The sequence below is a fragment of the Poromitra crassiceps genome, assembly GCF_964638095.1.
Source record: "Poromitra crassiceps genome assembly, chromosome: 26".
Lineage (NCBI taxonomy): Eukaryota > Metazoa > Chordata > Actinopteri > Beryciformes > Melamphaidae > Poromitra > Poromitra crassiceps.
The window spans coordinates 20,666,444-20,683,103 of NC_139640.1; positions in this window are offsets into that span (position 1 = coordinate 20,666,444).

Sequence of the window (16,660 nt, forward strand, 5' to 3'; positions counted from 1 at the left end):
GTAGGCTATACTAAAATTGGAACGATACATGACCGCATGCCAGTCTTCTCTGTGGAAACACACAATGCAGATTCAGTTCGCAGTGGCTTTTTGCAAAGCCTGCTTTTCATTTTTATTTCAGTTAACGGACATCTCTTTACACACCTAGCTTTCATTATTCCATTAGTTTTTGTTCATGGTAAGAACCTTGCAAGGAAATAGAAAGCTACAAATCGACCACTCTGTGGGCGGAGTCCTAAGCACCAGCCATTGTAAAATAGTGTAACACCCCGACAAGGAGGGACGGGACCTGAGGGGCGGCCTGCTGGTGCCAACCCCTAGGGGTTATCGCTTCTCGGCCTTTTGGCTAAGATCAAGTGTAGTATCTGTTCTTATCAGTTTAATATCTGATACGTCCTCTATACGGGGACAATATATTAAACGGATTTTTGGAAGTAGGAGTTGAAAAAGGGGCTTGCTCCGTTCTCTCCACGCATTGACCCGGTATTGCAGTGCCGCTGGGAACAGTGCACCCTTCTTGCATTCTGTAGAAATGAAAACCATTGCGGTAGGGGCCTTGGCTTTAAAGTGGCTCTAGATCAGTCTTAAGTAAGCTGGGCCGTGCAGTGCAGTGGTTAAGCTGTCAGGTTTGTAAGCAGAGGACCACTGGTTAGGGAGAGATAAGTTTGGTTCCCGGGGGAGGGGGCTCGTCGCGGCCGGAGGAAGTTTTTTATCTAAAGTGGGCGTGGCTTAACCCGGGGGTGGGCGTGGCTTGGGAGCGGGGCGGGTCATGATTCTTCTGTGGAACAATTCGGGACAAGCTTGGGGGGCTAAATCTCTGGCGTGTAAATGCTACGAAGGCAACTTTAATAGTCTCAGCATGACATCACCACTCTGACGTTCCGTTAACTTCAACAAAAGATCAGGGGAGAGCGCGAACGCAGTCCCCCACTACCAGAAATTATGCAGTCGAGATTCCCACATTTGGGGAATTCGCAGGGGTCAGCACAACCGGAGGTGCAATGGCTGAGCCTCACCCTGGGTGAACCACCTTCGTGATCATGGTGTCTCCCCTGCCAGGTAAGTATGAGTTGGGCACGTCAGGGATGGGGGAGGCATTCACAGAGAAACCACTCTGGCTCAGGGTGTGCACAATGAATCGTCACAGAGTCCATGCAGATTAAGCTGCCGAGAAGGCGTGGCCTGTACTTTGCTATGCTAAATGAGCAGCACCACGAAGCCGGTGGCCCAGACCAAATAGGGTCTTTGGTTGCTCTTGTGGCGAAAGGCTGAATTTACTCTGGTTTCTCTTCATAACGAACAAGTCTTTCGCCTTTTACTAAAGACTTCCGTGGAGAGTAACACCAAAGAGTTGGATATATTTTTGGCAGGCTTAGCCGTTTGACTGAGCCCTGTACGGTTTGTGCAAAGAAACATAGTTGGTTGCATTACTCATTGGTCTTTGTGTTTTCGTTCTGACTTTGCTTTAAATTTCAGAGTAGCTTTTAACCGAGTTGGCTACTTCAGCTTAGTCTTACTTTTTTGATTGCGTTTGTGTCATTATCCACCCTTAAGACTAGGCTTGGGATAAAGACGGAAACAAAATACATGTCCTCTTGTCATTTTAGTTTATTTTGGTGACCACATGCCAGTGTTCTCTGTATCGTTCCAATTTAGTAGGCTATACTAAAATTGGAACGATACATGACCGCATGCCAGTCTTCTCTGTGGAAACACACAATGCAGATTCAGTTCGCAGTGGCTTTTTGCAAAGCCAGCTTTTCATTTTTATTTCAGTTAACGGACATCTCTTTACACACCTAGCTTTCATTATTCCATTAGTTTTTGTTCATGGTAAGAACCTTGCAAGGAAATAGAAAGCTACAAATCGACCACTCTGTGGGCGGAGTCCTAAGCACCAGCCATTGTAAAATAGTGTAACACCCCGACAAGGAGGGACGGGACCTGAGGGGCGGCCTGCTGGTGCCAACCCCTAGGGGTTATCGCTTCTCGGCCTTTTGGCTAAGATCAAGTGTAGTATCTGTTCTTATCAGTTTAATATCTGATACGTCCTCTATACGGGGACAATATATTAAACGGATTTTTGGAAGTAGGAGTTGAAAAAGGGGCTTGCTCCGTTCTCTCCACGCATTGACCCGGTATTGCAGTGCCGCTGGGAACAGTGCACCCTTCTTGCATTCTGTAGAAATGAAAACCATTGCGGTAGGGGCCTTGGCTTTAAAGTGGCTCTAGATCAGTCTTAAGTAAGCTGGGCCGTGCAGTGCAGTGGTTAAGCTGTCAGGTTTGTAAGCAGAGGACCACTGGTTAGGGAGAGATAAGTTTGGTTCCCGGGGGAGGGGGCTCGTCGCGGCCGGAGGAAGTTTTTTATCTAAAGTGGGCGTGGCTTAACCCGGGGGTGGGCGTGGCTTGGGAGCGGGGCGGGTCATGATTCTTCTGTGGAACAATTCGGGACAAGCTTGGGGGGCTAAATCTCTGGCGTGTAAATGCTACGAAGGCAACTTTAATAGTCTCAGCATGACATCACCACTCTGACGTTCCGTTAACTTCAACAAAAGATCAGGGGAGAGCGCGAACGCAGTCCCCCACTACCAGAAATTATGCAGTCGAGATTCCCACATTTGGGGAATTCGCAGGGGTCAGCACAACCGGAGGTGCAATGGCTGAGCCTCACCCTGGGTGAACCACCTTCGTGATCATGGTGTCTCCCCTGCCAGGTAAGTATGAGTTGGGCACGTCAGGGATGGGGGAGGCATTCACAGAGAAACCACTCTGGCTCAGGGTGTGCACAATGAATCGTCACAGAGTCCATGCAGATTAAGCTGCCGAGAAGGCGTGGCCTGTACTTTGCTATGCTAAATGAGCAGCACCACGAAGCCGGTGGCCCAGACCAAATAGGGTCTTTGGTTGCTCTTGTGGCGAAAGGCTGAATTTACTCTGGTTTCTCTTCATAACGAACAAGTCTTTCGCCTTTTACTAAAGACTTCCGTGGAGAGTAATGTCGCGGGGCAACATGTATAGAATAATAATTATTATGACTTGGTACTGTTGGGATGGGGAGAACAAATATTTATATTGCGTGCTGTGTTGAACTGTCATTAAGGTGGACATACTGTATGTTTTAGACTGCAAATGAGTGATCAGAGTGGCTGTGGCAGACTTATGGACTTGGACTTGGGGAGGGTGCCACTAGGGGAGGATGTTTCTTGTGTTTCTTACCTGTACAGGTGCCATGACCCGGAAGGCTGTCAGAATGGCGGCAAACGAGATTGGCAGCCGTGGGCATAAATACTGGGAGTCAGCAAGGGCGCGTCCTCTTTGTTTGGTTTGATCTCTTCGCTCTCCACGACATACCGAACCGGATCGTCTGGTCTCCGCCGAGACGCACGCCGATCCACCCCGCAAAGCAGCCACTGTCTTCTCCGCCTGGTGGTCCCGACGTCCTCCGTCCTCCTCCTCTCCACGGCCGAGACGCACCTCTGACGGCTCGCCATTCTACAGAAGCACCGCCGCTACAGCCGACTCCCGGGTGTGGAGACAACGCTCGCTGGGCCGACCCAAAAGGAACGGTCTAACCTTGTCTCCAGCATCATCAGAGTGAGTGGCTAGTTTCATTAAGAGTTTTGGCTCTGATCCTGTTCGCCTTTCTCCTCCAGCAGCTCTGGCCTGTGTGTTCTCCGCCGAGGCGCACCTCTGACGGCTCGCCATTCTACAGAAGCACCGCCGCTACAGCTGACTCCCGGGTGTGGAGACAACGCTCGCTAGGCCGACCCAAAAGGAACGGTCTAACCTTGTCTCCAGCATTCAGCGTGAGTGGGCTAGTTTCAATTAAGTTGCTGTACTGATCCTGCTCGCCTTTTCTTCTCCAGTGACTGCTCGTGTGTGTGGGGACGGGACTACAGGACCGCTGACGGCCGCTGCTGTCCGGTACGCCGCTGGGCGTGTTCGGCTTGCCACCTGGACGCACCCTGCCAGTTCCCCCCCCCCCGTATCGAACATTCGTTCCTTCTTGGATGGACAGTCACATATTGCTGGTCACGTGAGTGCCTACTCTGGAGGCGGACAGTCTGTACATTGGACTCTGGGACAGGTGGGGGGAGAGGGAGGGGGAGCCCTGAGGGCCGGACCAAATATTATTCTTAATCATATATGTGTATGTATATATATATATATATATATAATAGCTATAGCTATTTATTTTAGGCTTGTTATAATTATATGTCCTGTGGCTTGCCATTTTAATCAGTTGGCCATCAATGTAATAATTTTAGTAGTTTCATAATTAATCACATTGCAGCATTCTGTTCTTGAAATAGCATGTGATTGGGATTGGATTTGCTCTGCCACACCGTGCTACTGTGATCCCCCAGTCCAAACCCCCTTTTCCACACTGCCTTAGGGCTTGGTTTGATTGGTTGCAGTGGGCTTGATCTTTATCACGAATACTGTATTGTATAACATATACCGGTGTGCTGTGAAACGAATATATTCCTGAAACGACTTATATAGGTTTATTGCTTGCAGTGAAACGAATATATTCTTTGAAGTGACTTATGGAGGTGTATTGCTTGCAGTGAATCTGTTACTTTTGGGTTTATTTTGGGAGGGTTGCCAGTAAAACGGGTGGGTTGCCAGGTCCGTTATTTTCCCGCTATTCATCGCTGTTTTATCTTATTTTTCAACTATCAAATTCAACCATTCTCAGCTCTCATTGATGGCCACCTTGTCGTGATTTTTATAGAGACAGTGTTATTTGTGGCATAAAGTGTTATAATTTATTTGTAATAAAACTTGTTATATTTTGGAAGTGCTCTTGTTGTGTGTGGTTTGTTGGGGATCATACGAACCAGGTCTGAGAGGTGGAGTTTGTTTATGGTTATTACAAGATCAAATTTATTGTAACACCCACCTCTTTGACATCTCTTTTCTGGCGTTGGTCGGCAGGATCCCCAACAGAGTACAGCAGCATGAACACCGATGCGCCTCCAGGCTCTAGCCAGCAGGAGGGGGCTGGTTCGCAGCCGGCGTATACAGCAATGTTACCTTGGTTTATGGGAGCGTCTTGGGTTTCAAAGTTTTGCGGGGAAGGGGGTTGTGAAAACTTTGTAAAGTGGCGGGCCCAGGTCGAAGCATTTTTAAGGGCCCAAGGTTTGAACGCGGAACAGAGGGTAGATTTTGTGCTGAATTCATTGGATGGTAAGGCACATCGACAAATTTTGTTGTTACCCTCAACGGATCGAGACACTGACAAGAAAATTCTTGATGTACTGACAAAAAAATATGGGGGTATTAACTCACCTGATCATTTGAGAGCAACATTTTTCGACTGCAAGCAGGCCAAGGGGGAAGACATTGAAGATTTTATTCTTCGACTGCGGGAGTCTTTTAATAGATGGCAAGTGGCGGACCCCGACCATGGTGGCGGCACTGATAGAGTGCTACGCTCTCAGTTTTCCCGAGGGCTGGGGGAAGGTTCCCTAAAGCAAGAATTACAACGGGAGCTCAGACGGGCTTCTCCTGAAATGTCCTTTGAGGCTGCTTGCAGTGAGGCTTTGGCCCTAGAGCGGGAAAATGCAAGGAGGGACGATGCCTTGGCCTACCAGACCCGTGCTGCCATGCCCTCGACTTTACCAGCACCCCAGACAATCGATGTGGAGCAGTTGAAGGAATCTCTGAGAGCGGAGATGCGACAGGAAGTGAAGGAACAGATGACTCTGCTGAGTAAATCAATAGTGGAGGAGATCCGGAGCCAATCCTTTGTAGCGCCCCCAGCTCCAAATTTAGAAAGTCGCCCCTCATACCAACAACCCCGATTCCAAAAACGTGCTGTTAATCGAGATACGCGAAGCTTCCAGTGGGACGACCAGGGGCGCCCTATTTGCAGGGACTGTGGCGGCGCTGGACATATCCAGCGGTTCTGCCCTAGAAGACAAGCCCCCTCATCGGATTTTTAGGCACCCCGGCCACTGTAGGGCAAGTGACTGGGGCAGAGCTGATAGCGGAGGTTCCAGGGAGATCTTCATTTGTAGGGAAGTGCCCCGAACTAGATGTTACGATTTTGGGTAAGAGCATCCCCTGCATTTTAGACACAGGTTCCCAGGTGACCCTATTTAGCCAGTCTCTTTTTCAGCGCCATTTTGGGGGGGAACCATTACGAGATGCTGGGGAACTGTCATGGCTGGCACTCAAAGCTGCGAACGGCCTGGGAATCCCCTATGTGGGATATGCCGTTGTTGATATCACCGTTGGTGGCGTTGAAGTGCCAGGCATGGGAGTAATTATTGTTCAGGATGACTGTATGAGCACAGAGTATGGTTTGCTCGGTATGAATGTGATCACCGGATGTTGGGAGACTCTTTTCCAGAAGGGCCACCCAGGCCAACGAGCCTTTCGCTCTGCCCTCTCTCCAACAGCGGGGAAACAATGGGGGAAAGCTTTTGCAGTTTGTAGGCGGGTCCAGGCCATAAGCCCCCGGGCTCCGGCCCGTAGCACTGCTAAACTTTCCAAGCAGGCTCCAGTTGTGGTCCCAGCAGGGTCAGAGATGATAGTCTGGGCGTATGTTCCTCAGGCCATGTGCTCGTCAGAGTTTCTGGTGTTAGTGGAGGACCTTTCGGGAGAGTATGATAGTGAGCAGGAGTGGCGAGTAGCTAGGTCCATCTGCCAGGTCCACCGTGGTAGGGTCCCCTTGAGAGTCTGTAATCCACACCCGTTCCCGGTCGAGCTGCCTCAGAGGCGGGCTTTGGCCGTGGTATCTCAAATAGACCCCCTTGACGTACAGACACAGAATAGGTTGGTGCTCACGCCAACCGGCCCCCAGGAGGTAGAGGTTACGGTAGAGCGGAGGGAGGAGGTTGATGTGCATAGAGTCCAGGGGGTATCTTTGGTGGATTCCACTGTTTCTGGGCATCCCGCATTTAAGTTACAGGGAGATGGGCTGACCCCGGAGGAGCAGCAACAGCTCAAGGCCCTCCTCAGTAAGTGGACCTGTGTTTTTGCGGCCCATGAGGAGGACTTTGGTTGCACCGAGGCTGTCCACCATCATATCCCTACTGGGTCTGCACCCCCGACCCGAGAACGATATAGGCCAGTTCCACCTAAAATGTACTCTGAGTTGAGACTTTTGTTGCAGGGGATGCTGGATAGTGGGGTCGTTACTGAGAGTTCTAGCCCTTGGGCCGCCCCGGTAGTCTTAGTACGAAAAAAAGATGGCTCCCTACGTTTCTGCGTAGACTATCGTAAGTTAAACGCAGCTACTCATAAAGACGCATTCCCACTACCTCGGATCGAAGAGTCACTGACCTGTTTGAAAAGGGCAGCCTGGTATTCAACCCTGGACTTGGCCTGTGGGTACTGGCAGGTAGAGGTGGCCCCAGAAGACCAGGAAAAGACTGCCTTCGCCACCCCAGTGGGGTTATACCAGTTCTCGCGTATGCCATTTGGACTCTGTAATGCTCCTGCCACCTTCCAGAGACTTATGCAACGTGTCCTGGGGGGGCAAGTCCACGACTATCTACTCATCTATCTGGACGACATAATCGTTTACTCGCCAGACTTCCCGACACATCTTTATCATCTCGAAGAGGTTTTTAAGCGCTTACATGACCACGGGTTGAAGCTCCAACCCCGTAAGTGCAGGCTCTTTCAGCGGGAGGTCAAGTACTTGGGTCATGTGGTCAGCAGTGGAGGAATCTCGACTGACCCGGAGAAGACATCGGCAGTTAGCGACTGGCCAGTACCCACCACCGTAAGGCAAGTCCGTTCATTTCTTGGGTTTGTGGGCTACTACCGACGGTTTGTGCCTGGGTTTTCTAGAGTTGCTGCCCCCCTAAATAGGTTGACCCAGGGCACTACCGGTCGCTCCACGGCTTCAGTGACATGGGCCCCCGATTGCCAGGAAGCTTTTGAACAATTGAAACGAGCTCTCCTGGTAGCACCTGTTCTGGCGTACGCCGATTTTTCACTTCCCTTCCGGCTGTACACTGACGCCAGTTTGGAGGGCCTGGGAGCAGTATTGTCTCAGGTACAGGATGGACAGGAAAGAGTTATCGCTTATGCTAGCCGCAGCTTGATCCCCTCCGAGCGTAATGATCAGAATTACAGCTCCTTTAAACTAGAGTTCTTGGCCCTTAAATGGGCTGTGACGGAGAAATTTAAGGATTACTTGTGGGGGGCCCAGCTGACCGTGTTCACCGACAACAACCCCTTGGTCCATCTGGACTCAGCCCGACTCGGGGCCGTTGAGCAGAGGTGGGCCGCAGAACTTGCAAACTTCTCATTTGAGATAAAGTACCGCCCAGGGTCTTCTAACCAAAATGCTGATTCTTTGTCCAGGCTACCTGGGGCCACAGCTGCTGCTGTCCAGGCTACATCTGGGCCTGCTAAGAGGTCTGAAACAGAGCCGAGTACCAGCACTACCACCGCCCTGGATAGGCCCTCAGGCAGCCAACCGCCTCAGGACCCATGGAGGGAGCGGCAGCTGCAAGATCCTGATCTAGGGCGATTGCGTCGCTGGTTACAGGTGGGTGAGCTGCCCCCACATGAAGTCCGATGCACCTTGTCCATTAAACTCCGTCGTCTGTTACAGGAATGGGGCCGGCTGAAGGACCATGATGGCTTGTTGGTCCGATGCCTGGAGGAACCCGACACTGGGATCCCAACACAACAGCTGCTTGTTCCCCTCGGTTGGGCCCAAGGGTTATGGGAGGACTACCACCAGGCCGCCGGTCACTCCAGTGCAGAGAAGGTGTTGTCCATCTTGCGGCGACGCTTTTACTGGCCTGGCATGTGTAAGGATGTGCATGCCTGGACCAAAGACTGTTCAAGCTGCCGTGTCAACAAGGCTGGGCCAGAACCTCGTGCGTCCTTAAAGTCAATCATAACTAGTTACCCCCTTGAGATGGTAGGGGTGGACTACCTATCGTTGGGTCGACCGGGGGACACGTATCCATATGTCCTTGTCCTTACCGATCTGTTCTCCCGCTATGCCCTCGCTGTTCCTACGAAAGACCAGACTGCAGTGACGACCGTTAAGGCCCTGTGGACTTCCTTAATCCAGCCTTTCGGGTGCCCAGAGCGTATCTTGACCGACCGTGGTGCTGCGTTCGAATCATCTTTGGTGAGACAACTGTGCGAGCTGTATGGGTGCACCAAGGTCCGCACCACCCCATACCATCCCCAGGGGAACGGAGCTTGTGAGCGGTATAATCAGACTCTACTGGGGTTATTGAACTCGTTAGATCCTCAGGTACATGCACAGTGGCCTGCAAAGCTCCCTTTCCTGATCCAAGCCTACAATAACTCTGTTCATGCCAGCACTGGGATGACCCCTCACTATGTCATGTTTGGCCGTCATGCTCGACTGCCCGTCGATTTGATCCATCATGTCTCCCCGCCCCAGCGGAGGGACACTTTAGACGGGTGGGTTCAAGACCATCACCGCGCCCTCAAGGACGCCTATAGTACTGTGCTAACTCATGCTTCCCGTCGACAAGCCTGGGATCAGGCCCGCTATAATAAAGGAGCCCGAGCACTCCCGTTCCTTCCTGGGGAGAGGGTACTTGTGCGAAATTTCCGCAGACGGGCTCAAGGGAAGTTGGCACCGAGGTGGGTCCCAAAGCCATTTGTCGTCATTGCCCAAACCGCCCCTGATCACCCTGTGTATCTCATTCGGCCAGAAGGTAGTGAGGGACCTACCCGTACTGTGCACCGCAACAACCTTCGGCCATGTTCTGTCGAACCCGAACTTCCCCCTCAAGCGCCAAGCGAGGGGCCCCTGCCTGATCGTTGCCCCCCAGCCGTACCTGGCTTTCCGTTTATGCTGCTGCCCGCAAGTACTGCTTTGCCCTTGCCGACTGCACCGGATGGTGTGCCCGCTTTACAAGACTTCTCTGCTGCTCCTTTTGACTTTGCACCTGCCCCCTTGGACGCTGACCCCCTTTTGGATAGCAACTCTGTCCCAAAAACTCCCACTTCGGTCCTAGTGACCCCAGAGTGTGCTCCTGTTGCCTCAGACACTGAGCAGCTTGAAATTTTAGATGATGCTGGAGCACCTGGGCCCGCCACTAGCATAGACCTTGATGTTGATGTTGTACCAGAATGTGAAACTGATCCAATCATTGAAATTGGGTTGGCCGAAAGTCAGAACCCTACGGCAGTTGTGGGTCTACGCCGTTCTGGCCGCAGTAATTTCGGGATGCGCCCATTACGTTTCCGCCAGTTATAGTGGTCGGGACGACCACCCTTAAAGTGGGGGGGAATATGTCGCGGGGCAACATGTATAGAATAATAATTATTATGACTTGGTACTGTTGGGATGGGGAGAACAAATATTTATATTGCGTGCTGTGTTGAACTGTCATTAAGGTGGACATACTGTATGTTTTAGACTGCAAATGAGTGATCAGAGTGGCTGTGGCAGACTTATGGACTTGGACTTGGGGAGGGTGCCACTAGGGGAGGATGTTTCTTGTGTTTCTTACCTGTACAGGTGCCATGACCCGGAAGGCTGTCAGAATGGCGGCAAACGAGATTGGCAGCCGTGGGCATAAATACTGGGAGTCAGCAAGGGCGCGTCCTCTTTGTTTGGTTTGATCTCTTCGCTCTCCACGACATACCGAACCGGATCGTCTGGTCTCCGCCGAGACGCACGCCGATCCACCCCGCAAAGCAGCCACTGTCTTCTCCGCCTGGTGGTCCCGACGTCCTCCGTCCTCCTCCTCTCCACGGCCGAGACGCACCTCTGACGGCTCGCCATTCTACAGAAGCACCGCCGCTACAGCCGACTCCCGGGTGTGGAGACAACGCTCGCTGGGCCGACCCAAAAGGAACGGTCTAACCTTGTCTCCAGCATCATCAGAGTGAGTGGCTAGTTTCATTAAGAGTTTTGGCTCTGATCCTGTTCGCCTTTCTCCTCCAGCAGCTCTGGCCTGTGTGTTCTCCGCCGAGGCGCACCTCTGACGGCTCGCCATTCTACAGAAGCACCGCCGCTACAGCTGACTCCCGGGTGTGGAGACAACGCTCGCTAGGCCGACCCAAAAGGAACGGTCTAACCTTGTCTCCAGCATTCAGCGTGAGTGGGCTAGTTTCAATTAAGTTGCTGTACTGATCCTGCTCGCCTTTTCTTCTCCAGTGACTGCTCGTGTGTGTGGGGACGGGACTACAGGACCGCTGACGGCCGCTGCTGTCCGGTACGCCGCTGGGCGTGTTCGGCTTGCCACCTGGACGCACCCTGCCAGTTCCCCCCCCCCCGTATCGAACATTCGTTCCTTCTTGGATGGACAGTCACATATTGCTGGTCACGTGAGTGCCTACTCTGGAGGCGGACAGTCTGTACATTGGACTCTGGGACAGGTGGGGGGAGAGGGAGGGGGAGCCCTGAGGGCCGGACCAAATATTATTCTTAATCATATATGTGTATGTATATATATATATATATATATAATAGCTATAGCTATTTATTTTAGGCTTGTTATAATTATATGTCCTGTGGCTTGCCATTTTAATCAGTTGGCCATCAATGTAATAATTTTAGTAGTTTCATAATTAATCACATTGCAGCATTCTGTTCTTGAAATAGCATGTGATTGGGATTGGATTTGCTCTGCCACACCGTGCTACTGTGATCCCCCAGTCCAAACCCCCTTTTCCACACTGCCTTAGGGCTTGGTTTGATTGGTTGCAGTGGGCTTGATCTTTATCACGAATACTGTATTGTATAACATATACCGGTGTGCTGTGAAACGAATATATTCCTGAAACGACTTATATAGGTTTATTGCTTGCAGTGAAACGAATATATTCTTTGAAGTGACTTATGGAGGTGTTGCTTGCAGTGAATCTGTTACTTTTGGGTTTATTTTGGGAGGGTTGCCAGTAAAACGGGTGGGTTGCCAGGTCCGTTATTTTCCCGCTATTCATCGCTGTTTTATCTTATTTTTCAACTATCAAATTCAACCATTCTCAGCTCTCATTGATGGCCACCTTGTCGTGATTTTTATAGAGACAGTGTTATTTGTGGCATAAAGTGTTATAATTTATTTGTAATAAAACTTGTTATATTTTGGAAGTGCTCTTGTTGTGTGTGGTTTGTTGGGGATCATACGAACCAGGTCTGAGAGGTGGAGTTTGTTTATGGTTATTACAAGATCAAATTTATTGTAACACCCACCTCTTTGACAGTAACACCAAAGAGTTGGATATATTTTTGGCAGGCTTAGCCGTTTGACTGAGCCCTGTACGGTTTGTGCAAAGAAACATAGTTGGTTGCATTACTCATTGGTCTTTGTGTTTTCGTTCTGACTTTGCTTTAAATTTCAGAGTAGCTTTTAACCGAGTTGGCTACTTCAGCTTAGTCTTACTTTTTTGATTGCGTTTGTGTCATTATCCACCCTTAAGACTAGGCTTGGGATAAAGACGGAAACAAAATACATGTCCTCTTGTCATTTTAGTTTATTTTGGTGACCACATGCCAGTGTTCTCTGTATCGTTCCAATTTAGTAGGCTATACTAAAATTGGAACGATACATGACCGCATGCCAGTCTTCTCTGTGGAAACACACAATGCAGATTCAGTTCGCAGTGGCTTTTTGCAAAGCCTGCTTTTCATTTTTATTTCAGTTAACGGACATCTCTTTACACACCTAGCTTTCATTATTCCATTAGTTTTTGTTCATGGTAAGAACCTTGCAAGGAAATAGAAAGCTACAAATCGACCACTCTGTGGGCGGAGTCCTAAGCACCAGCCATTGTAAAATAGTGTAACACCCCGACAAGGAGGGACGGGACCTGAGGGGCGGCCTGCTGGTGCCAACCCCTAGGGGTTATCGCTTCTCGGCCTTTTGGCTAAGATCAAGTGTACTATCTGTTCTTATCAGTTTAATATCTGATACGTCCTCTATACGGGGACAATATATTAAACGGATTTTTGGAAGTAGGAGTTGAAAAAGGGGCTTGCTCCGTTCTCTCCACGCATTGACCCGGTATTGCAGTGCCGCTGGGAACAGTGCACCCTTCTTGCATTCTGTAGAAATGAAAACCATTGCGGTAGGGGCCTTGGCTTTAAAGTGGCTCTAGATCAGTCTTAAGTAAGCTGGGCCGTGCAGTGCAGTGGTTAAGCTGTCAGGTTTGTAAGCAGAGGACCACTGGTTAGGGAGAGATAAGTTTGGTTCCCGGGGGAGGGGGCTCGTCGCGGCCGGAGGAAGTTTTTTATCTAAAGTGGGCGTGGCTTAACCCGGGGGTGGGCGTGGCTTGGGAGCGGGGCGGGTCATGATTCTTCTGTGGAACAATTCGGGACAAGCTTGGGGGGCTAAATCTCTGGCGTGTAAATGCTACGAAGGCAACTTTAATAGTCTCAGCATGACATCACCACTCTGACGTTCCGTTAACTTCAACAAAAGATCAGGGGAGAGCGCGAACGCAGTCCCCCACTACCAGAAATTATGCAGTCGAGATTCCCACATTTGGGGAATTCGCAGGGGTCAGCACAACCGGAGGTGCAATGGCTGAGCCTCACCCTGGGTGAACCACCTTCGTGATCATGGTGTCTCCCCTGCCAGGTAAGTATGAGTTGGGCACGTCAGGGATGGGGGAGGCATTCACAGAGAAACCACTCTGGCTCAGGGTGTGCACAATGAATCGTCACAGAGTCCATGCAGATTAAGCTGCCGAGAAGGCGTGGCCTGTACTTTGCTATGCTAAATGAGCAGCACCATGAAGCCGGTGGCCCAGACCAAATAGGGTCTTTGGTTGCTCTTGTGGCGAAAGGCTGAATTTACTCTGGTTTCTCTTCATAACGAACAAGTCTTTCGCCTTTTACTAAAGACTTCCGTGGAGAGTAACACCAAAGAGTTGGATATATTTTTGGCAGGCTTAGCCGTTTGACTGAGCCCTGTACGGTTTGTGCAAAGAAACATAGTTGGTTGCATTACTCATTGGTCTTTGTGTTTTCGTTCTGACTTTGCTTTAAATTTCAGAGTAGCTTTTAACCGAGTTGGCTACTTCAGCTTAGTCTTACTTTTTTGATTGCGTTTGTGTCATTATCCACCCTTAAGACTAGGCTTGGGATAAAGACGGAAACAAAATACATGTCCTCTTGTCATTTTAGTTTATTTTGGTGACCACATGCCAGTGTTCTCTGTATCGTTCCAATTTAGTAGGCTATACTAAAATTGGAACGATACATGACCGCATGCCAGTCTTCTCTGTGGAAACACACAATGCAGATTCAGTTCGCAGTGGCTTTTTGCAAAGCCTGCTTTTCATTTTTATTTCAGTTAACGGACATCTCTTTACACACCTAGCTTTCATTATTCCATTAGTTTTTGTTCATGGTAAGAACCTTGCAAGGAAATAGAAAGCTACAAATCGACCACTCTGTGGGCGGAGTCCTAAGCACCAGCCATTGTAAAATAGTGTAACACCCCGACAAGGAGGGACGGGACCTGAGGGGCGGCCTGCTGGTGCCAACCCCTAGGGGTTATCGCTTCTCGGCCTTTTGGCTAAGATCAAGTGTAGTATCTGTTCTTATCAGTTTAATATCTGATACGTCCTCTATACGGGGACAATATATTAAACGGATTTTTGGAAGTAGGAGTTGAAAAAGGGGCTTGCTCCGTTCTCTCCACGCATTGACCCGGTATTGCAGTGCCGCTGGGAACAGTGCACCCTTCTTGCATTCTGTAGAAATGAAAACCATTGCGGTAGGGGCCTTGGCTTTAAAGTGGCTCTAGATCAGTCTTAAGTAAGCTGGGCCGTGCAGTGCAGTGGTTAAGCTGTCAGGTTTGTAAGCAGAGGACCACTGGTTAGGGAGAGATAAGTTTGGTTCCCGGGGGAGGGGGCTCGTCGCGGCCGGAGGAAGTTTTTTATCTAAAGTGGGCGTGGCTTAACCCGGGGGTGGGCGTGGCTTGGGAGCGGGGCGGGTCATGATTCTTCTGTGGAACAATTCGGGACAAGCTTGGGGGGCTAAATCTCTGGCGTGTAAATGCTACGAAGGCAACTTTAATAGTCTCAGCATGACATCACCACTCTGACGTTCCGTTAACTTCAACAAAAGATCAGGGGAGAGCGCGAACGCAGTCCCCCACTACCAGAAATTATGCAGTCGAGATTCCCACATTTGGGGAATTCGCAGGGGTCAGCACAACCGGAGGTGCAATGGCTGAACCTCACCCTGGGTGAACCACTTTTTTTTTCACTTTTTCACTTTTTAGACACTTTATTGAGATTTAGTCAAAAATTTACACGCATTTCATCAATACACATTTAAACACAATTCGTAAAATTTTGTATAACAAATTACATAAATAAAGTTAGTTAATTTTCACAGTGCATCTTTCAAAATTTCATTTACAAAGCCATTTCCCACTTTCCATAAGTCTATTATTTCTCTATTCTTATACTTAATTTTATCTCTGAGGATGTAGTCCCGAGCTATTGTAACGGCAAGCTTTGCTACAGAATCTGGGGGCATACTGAATTTTTTGAAAACGAGTACATTCCTGCACTTCCATATAGCCTCTTTAATACAGTTGATGACCGCCCACCATCTTACCCATTTTTCGATCTCTACATATTGCAGTTCTCCGTACATTATGTCACTCCCATTGGGGTCCCTATAAAGATTGATCAACCAAGACCTCAGGAGTCCCCACACCCTCTTTGAATGTGAGCAAGACCAAAATAAATGAGTAACATTTTCATCCATATTGCAGTTACTTCTGGGACAGTTTGCGCTTCGAGAGCATCTCCTCCCATGCAAAAACGCTCTGGTAGGAAAACAGTTGTGTACTGCATTCCAGGCCACATCCTTATGCACATTAAGCAAGAAATGTGAGTTAACATTTTTCCAAACTTGAATACATTCTATTTCTATTAAAACACCTACTGGAACTAGTCTAGTAGTCTGTGGTGAAAGACTATTTTCAACAATGCCTCTATTCACCTTTCCTACTGAAGATCCTCCCAAGTTAGAAGATTTAAACAGGGTGAATGCCTTTCCATACACTGTAGGCCTCGTCTCTGCATGTGGGCTATCCAGGGGGAGTCTTTTCCCAAAGCTACGTGATATTATTTGGCCCACCCAAAACTTTGCAAAATAGAACCATAGACTCATGTCCTTATCAGTTAACACTGCATTCACAATAGGAGTTAAAAACAGAGCTTCTAATTTAGTACCCAGCTCTGGCACTGCCTTTCCCCCTTTTTCTGTGGGTCTATACATGATTTCCCGTTTAATTCTCTCCTGCTGAGAACCCCATATAAATTGAAAAATTGCTCTTCTAAGCAGTGTAATAAAGGTTCTGGGCACAGGCAGGGTGGCAGCCAAATATGTCAGAGAGGCATAAATCTCAGCTTTAATGACAAGGACTTTGCCTGTAATGGTAAGCTCTCTCTCTTCCCAACTTAAAAGCTTGCTCTTGATCTTTGGGAGTCTTGACTCCCAATTGACAGTCTCCATGTCCTTACCTATTTCTATTCCTAAGACTTTGATTCTTTCTTTTTGTTCAGTTAGGCCCAAACCAAGTTTGTTTTCCTTCCAGTTTATGTACAAACTTTCGCTCTTTGATCTGTTGAGCTTGGCACCTGATGCTCTGGAAAAACAATCACTCCACCCGAGGGCCTTGACCACTGAGTTGTTATCCGTACATAGTATGGTCAGATCATCCAT